The sequence below is a fragment of the Misgurnus anguillicaudatus genome, chromosome 3, assembly GCF_027580225.2.
Source record: "Misgurnus anguillicaudatus chromosome 3, ASM2758022v2, whole genome shotgun sequence".
Lineage (NCBI taxonomy): Eukaryota > Metazoa > Chordata > Actinopteri > Cypriniformes > Cobitidae > Misgurnus > Misgurnus anguillicaudatus.
The window spans coordinates 21,272,253-21,282,077 of NC_073339.2; the positions used below are offsets into that span (position 1 = coordinate 21,272,253).

Here is a 9,825-nt window from a genome sequence, read left to right on the forward strand (position 1 = left end):
ACTTGGGACACTGTCAAATATGGTTAAAATTCATTTAAACCTATTTAACAATTAAATATTTAAAAATCCCCCTAAACACCTTACTCTCAACTCACTATTTACAACCTCCAATTATAAGAAAAAAACAAATGTTTAAAAAAAAAACTACAATTCCCTACATGTGTCTAATGCAGCTTGATACAAATTAGCACTAAAATTGTAGTTTTTCTAGTTTGCAAAGTAGGGCTGTAAAAACATATATCTACTGAATATATAAACACCTAGTTCAGACAAACTATTAATTATGCTGCATCTAGTTGATCTACGTTAAGAAAATGTAAAAAAGTTGTTTTTTTAAGATATTTTAGCAGAAACAGTGTTTTTTTGCTAGATGGGATACAGCTACGCAATTTAGGGTTATGTTTGGGGTAGAATTTGGATGGAAACAGCGGATCTGTCTAGATGTGATGCAACTTGTCTTAAATCGCGTGAAATGTTTGGTTTAGGGTTAGGTTTTGGGGATAGGATTAGGATAATAACAGCGCTCATCCGCGAGATTTTGCTGTTGCTGTATCCCTTCTAGCCACAACGCCGAAACAGCAGAACACGCAAACCCCGCCTTCAACACAATGCACTTCCGTAACCTTCTGCTACCAAAAAAACTAATTTCTCAAAATCGAGAATGAGAAATTGTTGAAAATTATCATATTGTTGAGTTATCAAATTTTGTTTTCTGTAGGAAAATGTTAAATGTCATTTAAAAAGAAAACACGTCATGCAAGCTACGTGGTTTCAGTGATAGCAGCCTCATAGCAACCACCATAGCAACGAACTATATAATACTAAAGGTAATATAATGGGAAGAAAAAAGTATTAATCCACATCAATTTAGTTCGGGAGAATTTTAAGCCAATATAATGGTTATGTAAGAACATGTATGTGGCAGTCTGTCTTGTGGATTATGACTGTAAAATCATTGTATAAGTCATTTATTAAGTTCATCACTATTCATTCACCTTTAAAGTATGCTGTGACAATAGCTAAAATCATGACTATAACTGATTGTGGAAAACTTTTTATTTTTTACAAACTTTTACAGTATTTGTTTAAAAGGATTCAAAAACAAAACACCTTACACACATTGACCACATTTGTACATTACTGTAAATAAGTAACATCACAATGGTAAACACACAATTTTGTCCTCACACAGACTAGTGTGAATATGTGTGCTTAAAAACAGTACCTACGTTTAATAATAAATCAGATCTAGTAAAACATCATGTTTGCACAAGTAAGGCGAACATTATATTACACCACCATAAAGGTTTCTATGATATGCTGCAACATATACTATACATTTTACATCTTTCTTTTTACAGAATACAATATCAGACTAAAAATTAACAAAAAATCTGTAGTGCTAGTTATCATATTTATCCACATTGTCATCATTATCACTCTTATCATTGTATACCAGTGTCTGTATGCTTGGCATGGGGAGGGCCTGACACAAGTGGGGGTTGTCTGCAGGAACAATGTCCGATAGATGTGGGTGCAACATCACAATGGCTTGATGTAGTTTTCTTTCCAGGTGTTGGAGGCGTTGAATGAGAGCAGCTTTTGCACCAGGCTGCTCAGTGTCTTTGATGTTAGAGCCCAAATGTTAGAGGCCTGCTGCTGATGGGGTGTTCAGTTAGGGGCCAGTCACACCAAAAGCGCTTTAAACGCTTGCAAACGCAAGGCGCGACGCACTGCCTTTTTTTAAAAAAAAGAGCAGTGCGACGCGGCTTTTCATATTGCTAAGCAACCACCGAGTCAGCTGTCTTGTCAATCAAATATTGAAGCGTGAGCGCTCTTTTGCTGTTAACTGTCATATTAGCAGAAACTTTAAAAAGATGACACTTGCTCTGACCTTGTTTGAGGGTGAGAGGTGCACAAACACGCAGGAGAGAGTGAGCGAGTGGATTCCGGTTCTTCAAAGCAACTGTAAACTTCACTCACCACAACGTAAGGCCCGCCTCTCCCCTCATTCGATTGGACAATGGAAAGACGCGAATGACGTCGGGCGCTTCTCCGCTCTCAGCGCTCCTTCAAAAACGTGTGCGCGGCAGGCGGCAAAAAACAGCAAGGCGCTCATAAACAGCGCGCAAACGCGCCCTGCCCATAGAATATCATTCAAAAAAGGCGCCTGCAACTGCCATAAACGCTTTTGGTGTGACTGGCCCCTTAGACTTCTCATTTCCTGGTAAAGCACGCACTTTTTCTCAGCTGCCCGAGTCTTCATATGTAAGGCATCAATCCCTCGCCTTTTTAGACTCCTCGAAACATCATCTTCTTCAATCTAGAAGACAAAAGAAAACAAAATGCTATGTTATGTTACCAGGTGGTTTCTAATATGATTTGCAGGTAGTTAGTTTGTCAGATGGTTACTAGAGTGACTGCTGTGTGGTTACTAGGGTTAAGTAACTATACTTACAGTGTCATTAAAGCAGAAGTAGACATGCCAAGAGGGATCACATGATTCCTGAAAATCAATTGGCTACCTGCTTGGAGAGTCTAATGGCAATGCCCTGCCCATCTGAAGCAAAGCTAGGAAACACACATGCAAAAAAATGAATGTATTAGTTTGTATTATAGTCCTTTTTAAGTTCAAACCTATAATGTCATATTGTATCTACTTATCCACTTTTAGCACTATACCTGGATATATTCTTCTCTGGTGGAGGACGACTGCTCTCTCCCTTGATTCAGTTCTAGCCTTGCATTTGGACTCTGAGCTCACGGTCCACATCTTTAAGGGTAGACTGGAAGTTTGAATCAGACTCTTGCCATCTTCTCCCGATACAGTATTTTTTCCTCAATGTTCAGCAGAGTCCTCAATTCTACAATGGTTAGCAAATAATTAGTATTAAACGTTATGTACACACTTGATCAGAGAACAGTAACAGACAGATTACTGTTTCACCCTTTTTGTGTGACTCACGAGTCCCATATCTACACATTACAAAAAGTACAGCACAAAAGTTCAGTAGCTAGCAAGCAGAAAGCATTACCGTGGTACACCTGACCAAACATATGTTACAAGTAAGGCCTTGGTGGTAATAGATTACTAATTACACCACATGAAGATTTGCAATAATGCGGCAATACTTTAATTTATAACCACCGGTGACAGTTTCCTTCAAAACGATGCCATTACTATAAATCACACGTTGAAGCACATCAGCAACACCGTTTTTCAATATTTTACTACAGGGCTATTCAGATCTTACCCTGGAGGGCCAGAGCACTGCATAGTTAAGCTCCAACCCTGATCAAACACACCTGAGCAGGCTAATCAAGGTCTTCATGATCACTACAAAATCACAGGTGTTTAATGGTACATAAACTCTGTAGTGCTCCAGCCCTCCAGGGTAAGATTTGAATAGCCCTGTTTTACTATGTTCTTACCTCAACTTAAACGAATTGATACATACCTATCTTTTTCAATGCGTGCACTTTTAATCTTTGTACACTTTTAATCTTTTAATCTCTTGTGAATGTATTAGCATTTAGCCTAGCCCCAATCATTCATATGGCTCCAAACAGGGATGAATTTAGAAGCCACCAAACACTTCCATGTATTTACACGAGTAAGTATGGTGGCACAAAATAAAACTTTTGTTTGGAGCCATAGGAATGAATGGGGCTAGGCTAAATGCCAACACATTCACAAAGTGCTTAACAAAGACTAAAAGTGCATGCATTGAATAAAGATAGGTATGCATTAATTCATCCAAGTTGAGCTACAGTAAGAACATAGTAAAATATTGAAAAACGGTGGTGTTTTCCTTTAAAGACGTCTGTAATTACCAAAGTCTTACATAAAAACATTAAACTCTTACTTGAACTTGTAGAACTGAATCAGTCTGATGATGTAGTCCCTTTTCCATCTACAGACAGTGTCTGAAGAAAAGACGACATTACTACCACTCTAATAAAGTCATTCATTTCATGTTACTTCTTAACATGATTATATTTTATTACTGTACACGGAAAGGTAAGTATTACATTTGCAATATTCTTTGTTAATAGTATTCATGACATTCTTACAGTATTTAAGACTTTAACTTCAGTTCCTTACTTATTGGTTTCTGTTGGGCTAGCTTTTTCCATCTCTCCATGTCTCCTTCAGAAATCAACACTATACAACAACAATAACAGAAAACAAGACACACATCAATCCTAAATACTCTTGTGCAAAATGCACTTATAAATGGAATGTAATATTCTCTCATCTACAACTAATTGTTACCTGCTTCTTATGTGCATTGTTTACCTGGTGCCTCTCTGATGACATGAGATATCTTCCTGAGCAAGAATCAATATTTTCTCTGCTTTGTCTACTCTTTGCAGGAGCTGCACCTATGAAAAGACAGTTTAATCTACTAATAGTATGCTTACCATTTGGTGTGTGATCGGCTTCACTCCAGAAAATATAAAATGTATAAACACTGAACCACCAGCACAGAATTTTGAAAGGTTATACAGCAGTAGACACACCTAGGTCAGTTGTTTTCCCCGTCCCTAATGCAAAAGGGCATCAGTCAGTAGGTCAAGGCGATGAGATGGAGTCATCTCCTTTGTGACTCTGGCAAATCTTTGGAGGAAAGACCACAGCCTTTCCATTCCTTCCCCGTCTGTGAGCCCAAACCCATCAAGCCATCTGGTACTGTACTTGATCTATGATTAAAGCAAAGTGGTAAAATATCACATACTGTACACAAAGCATGACCCTACTGCTTATAGTGATCTTAAGGTATTTTATCTTTTAATTTGTAAAAATAGCAAAGCTGTTCTTTTTATTACTTTATATTACTGTAATTATTATACAAATTAGGTAATATGCATAAAAAGAAACAAAGGAAACCAATTTGGTTATAACAATCCTCTGCTTCTAGTGTTTAGTTTGACCCAGACAGATTTGAGATAAACGGTTTCCACTGGGTTGTCTTATACATTGCATCTCTGAAACAAGTTTAGACAAACGTCAGGTTGGAAAATTGTTAGATTAAAGATTATTTTAGGCCTTTCTGGCTAATTTCAGCTTTGCAGTGCATAGACAGGAAAAATTGAGGCCAAACAGGGAGTGAATGATGTGTGTTATCCTGATATCCCTATAAAGTCAATGAATTACCTGGCAGGGCAATTTGTGCCCATAAACATGAAATGCTGGTACGGCCAAGGCAATGTTGTGTGATATGCCCTCACCTGATTTCTGATTGAACATAGTATGACATAGATAAGTTAAAGGTCTTTTCTTTAAAACAATAATTCAGTTTTACACAGAAAAAAGGGTACTTACCTGCAAATGTGAGGCAATAACACAGGCAATGTAACAGACTACTCGCAGTTCTTTTCCTCACATCTTTGAAGTAGCGCATCGATGACATACAGGGGATAGGCTAATCTATTTCAACACAAAAATGTGAATGATAAAACACTTTATACTGAAGAAAAGTGAAAAATAATTATACAATCTCCAGCATCACATTCAATACCTAAATACTCAAATCTAAATTGATCTATGCCCAGCCCATATATATATATATATATATATATATATATATATATATATATATATATATATATATATATATCAAAATTCTTTATTTACTAAACATTGTATGTGTATAACTATTTACAACAAACCCCAAGATCCGCCCACTATCATAAGACTATATAATAAGATAAATAAATAAATAAAACGGCAATAGATTAAAACTGACCAAAAAAGAAGGATCTGAATGTCTTAAGATTTCTGAATTGTACATCAAATGTATTAAAAGCATGGTGTTGTTGTTGTTACTGTTTTTTACTATGTATAAAAAGGCTGAACTACTGTGGTAAAAGCATAAGGTTTGCTGTTACTGTACTACCACAGTAGAAGTAAACTAACTGCGGTAGAAACAAGGTATGATTTGTGTACTATAAACACAAAATACCACAGTAGAAGAACATTGGTAGTTAATTCCAAAAATATGAATATAATAAAATGATCGAGGATCTGTCACGTTATGTTAATGGTGAATAACATAAGGTGACTTTTAATCACGCGCTAATCACTATTTTGAACAAAAAGAATGTAATATAGATGACCAATACAATTAAGACAACATTTAGAAGCCGATCTGGATTAATAAAAAACATATAATGAATTTAATATCGAACAAACAGAAATTTAATGGTATACTCACAAAGATGAGGCGACTGGCGAGGTTTGTAAATAGATGATAAACATCGCGATGATGTGAGAACGAGATTTGGGTCAGGGCAGGGGCGTAGCCACGGGGGTGTGCGGGAGCTACCCACAGTGGCACACCTAAAATGGATGCAGAATATTTATTTATAGTTTTAATAAAAAAATGTTTACTAAACCTGGGCTGTTGTTGTTTACTTAGAATATATATATTTTTAAAATCAACCATTTCACGCGTAAGTTAAAAATATTTAACTTTAGATATCCGACCCCTTGTGTCCATGGCGACGGGTCATATTAGGTTAAGGACCAACGTAATAGCACTGCTTATATGTTGGCATGTAACGTAATTGCGATTTGCAAAATAGTTTCCTCAGAACGTATTTCATGTGATACAGGGTTGCAAAATGTATATTCATATCTATATTAATTACCATCAACGAGTCTTTGATAAAAAATAATTTCCCACCCAGCATGCATCACGTCTAATAAAAGCGCTTACCTACATGATCAGAAAACGCTTAAAATGCTTACTCTCACGCGCCGTGGAGCGTTGTTAAAATCACCTCTGAATGTTGTTTTACCTGTAGCTGAACGCGGTTTTAATAAAATCTTTAAAAGACGTCATGTGACGAGCCCTGGCAGTGTCCATAGCAACCAAAACGTATCAGTTTCACATTATTCTGGCGAGATCTGGAAAATCTGCGTAAAATCAAGCAAGCGATGATTATGTAAATTCACTGAGTGAATATTATGAAAATAAAGTATATATTTCTCGCTAGAAATGTAATCAAAACTTCTTTTTATTCAGAAACTAACTCAAAATATAGATTTTTCCATTAAAAATGAGAGAATGTCCGCCATGTTTTTGTTCTCACGGCCGGTAGCTTGAAAGTCACGTGACTTGGACGAAAAAAAAAGTAAGAGTCATACAATTCAAGGGCCATTAAAAGAATAGGCGAAAAAAAATGTAACAGTCATACAATTCTAGGGCCATTATTGTAACTCCTCTACGTTTTGCAAATTGGACCAACGTAGTCAGGGTACGTTTTTACATGAGACTGGGTTGTCTAATGACTCTCCATTTGCAATTCTTCTTCTCATCTCCCTCCCCTCTCCACACACATCTCTAATCTGGTAGAAGAAAGGCCTTTCTCACCCGCAGATCTCTGGGAAGACAATACCATTGGGTTTTACACTACCTGTAAGCTCAGAGATAAGAAGGAAACAGTGAAATTAGGTGGAAAAAAATCATTATTCTCTGAATGAGACGTCTCGGGCTTGATCAGAGGGCAAATCAAAGCTCTATTTCTTAGGCTACTTAAACATTCACTTTAAAACTCGGCAAACTGATTGTACTCGTATGGAAATCGCGGCTGCCGTGCCGTCACCAGCCTGCATTCTCTCCTGTCTCCAGGTTCTCCAGGATCCCAGCAGAGATCTCAGTCTCCCCTTCATTAGTATCCTCCCGGTGCGGGGCAGACGCTGAGAAATGAGCAAAAGATGTAAATTCGAATGCAGAAAGGAAAGGTTTAGATCTTTTTCCTTTTCTCCTGACACGCTCCGGAGAGGATAATGAAACAAGAAATGTTATGGAAACTGAGAGTAGTTCGTCTTCTATGGCTCAGACGGTGCACTGGGGCGCTGGTGTTTCAGAAGGACATGCTTTTGTCAGTCTGTAAGTATCAGCCAGACATCGTGACAGGAACACACTGGAGTAAATGGAGACGATAAGCCCTTCGAAATTTGCCTAGAATTTTACAACTGACCAAAGGGAAACCAACCGCCTGTTCAGCTTTCAGGAGTTGAATGGAAATTTAATTAAGATGTGTCCGATATATTGAACAAAATTTAAAATTACAAACACGCATATACCGACTAAGGAGGCCTTGATTTGGGGTTCATCAGTAAACCTCTGTGGCGGGCCCACATAGACGGCAACAAGCGCACGCTCGCTAGGCCAAGACCCAAACACGTATCAAGATCCTCATTAGTGGCGTGACGGGCAGCATCATCATCATCTATTAGTACAGGGGTAAAATTCAGATGGGGTGCTCTCAACTGACATAAAATTGATCGCCTTCAGGGGGGAGGGATAGCAGAAGGCTATCCGATACACTGGAAAACTATTTGCTCATGGGCTTCCACATTGATGGGCTGTCATATAGCTGATAGGGCTCTGTACTTTAATTGGGGAGTGTATTAAACACTGGGCATGGTTATATGGTTTTCATATTAATGGAACCTTAACTTGGCATAGACTTAAAGAATGAAAGCTAAATTATTAATGATGACGAGTATTAATTTTGATGTTAGATATAGGAAATTCCGGCGTTCTTTGGATATGGCTAATATTTTATTACATGGGTGAATCAAGCATGAAGTGCTGAAACCCTATTGTATTTGTTAGGATTATTATTATTATTATTATTATTCTGTCGTTAAACGAATCGTGCAGATCAAACCGTAAGGCCTAGAAACATGACATCTTCCGAAATGGTAGGTCTCAATCGTGCGCAAAATTGAGAGAGTATCAACCCGATTGACCTATAGGTAGCACTATAGCGATGACAAACGCGTTTATGCTCATAACTCCCGCAATTTTTGTCCAAATATCAAGTGCCTTATATCACTGAAATCACTGGATCAAGACAAACTGTTTATATATACAAATTGTATATATTAGATTTCATTTAAATCATTAAAAAGTTTCCGTTATTCTTTGCAAAAAATAAAAATGAACTAGTCCTAGGTTTTTTGCCCCAATCGGAGTGCTGAAATATTCCTAGGAGTTCAAATATGAAAAGTTATCAAAATAGTTGAACTTTTGACTCACCGTCGACACACCTTGCCCAATGCCTGAAGTGTGCAGAGCCGCTTGGACTTGATTGGCTATGACTGGGGACATGAATGAGGTATCGACAGCAAATGTGGTACATATAGACGGTTTCAACAACATAAGCACCTGTCATGGTCCGCACGTAACTTCCGGTAAACTCCGCCAAGAATAAATAACAACAAAGTTCTTTAAACGTAGTTTATTTATATAACGAAGAAAAAACAACACATAGATTATCTAGGAAACCAAAACATTTTTTATTTTCGACGAGGCATTTGTTCAGGAGATCAGTTTAGCAACTAGTCAGACCATTAAAAAAAAGAAACCGGAAGTAAAGTTCGGATCCAGACGTGTATCGTGTCAGCGCACGTACGTCCGATGAAACCGTCAATATACATAAGCTTATTCTGGGGTCATGTGCAAAAAAATGCCTAAAAATGGCGCATTTATACTCATAACTCCCACAATTTATGTCCAAATATCAAGTGCTTTATATCACTCCAATTACTGGATCAAGACAAACAAATTGTATATCCTTGATCTCTTTTAAGTCATTAAAAAACTTCCGCTATTTTCGCAAAATTAAAAACAAACTAGTTGTTACCCTTAAACCATATAAATTGAGGCAAGCTGTCAGTAAAGGTTATGTTTTCAATGACCTGTGGAAATGTTGAATAGTTTTTGTAGCTAAAACCTCAAGGTATGTGTCTAAACAAAAAAACAAAAACAAAAAATCAGCCTGAGAATTTGTCACAGGAATGAAAGT

At 37.3% G+C, this 9,825-nt stretch overlaps 1 long non-coding RNA gene across 5 annotated transcripts; it reads right to left on the reverse strand.

The window, feature by feature from the left end:
• Positions 1–1,021: 1,021 nt before the first annotated feature.
• On the reverse strand, positions 1,022–7,291 carry LOC129426047 (uncharacterized). 5 transcript variants are annotated; one of them, XR_012367638.1, is made up of 9 exons: positions 6,219–7,291; positions 5,327–5,431; positions 5,159–5,239; positions 4,301–4,704; positions 4,106–4,165; positions 3,867–3,927; positions 2,683–2,864; positions 2,459–2,571; positions 1,022–2,323 (listed from the first exon to the last, which is right to left on the reverse strand). It is a non-coding gene; the product is annotated as an uncharacterized lncRNA (long non-coding RNA). The 5 variants fall into 5 exon arrangements; XR_012367642.1 differs by having other exon boundaries at positions 4,075–4,165; XR_012367640.1 differs by having other exon boundaries at positions 4,277–4,704.
• Between the last annotated feature and the right edge of the window lie 2,534 nt (positions 7,292–9,825).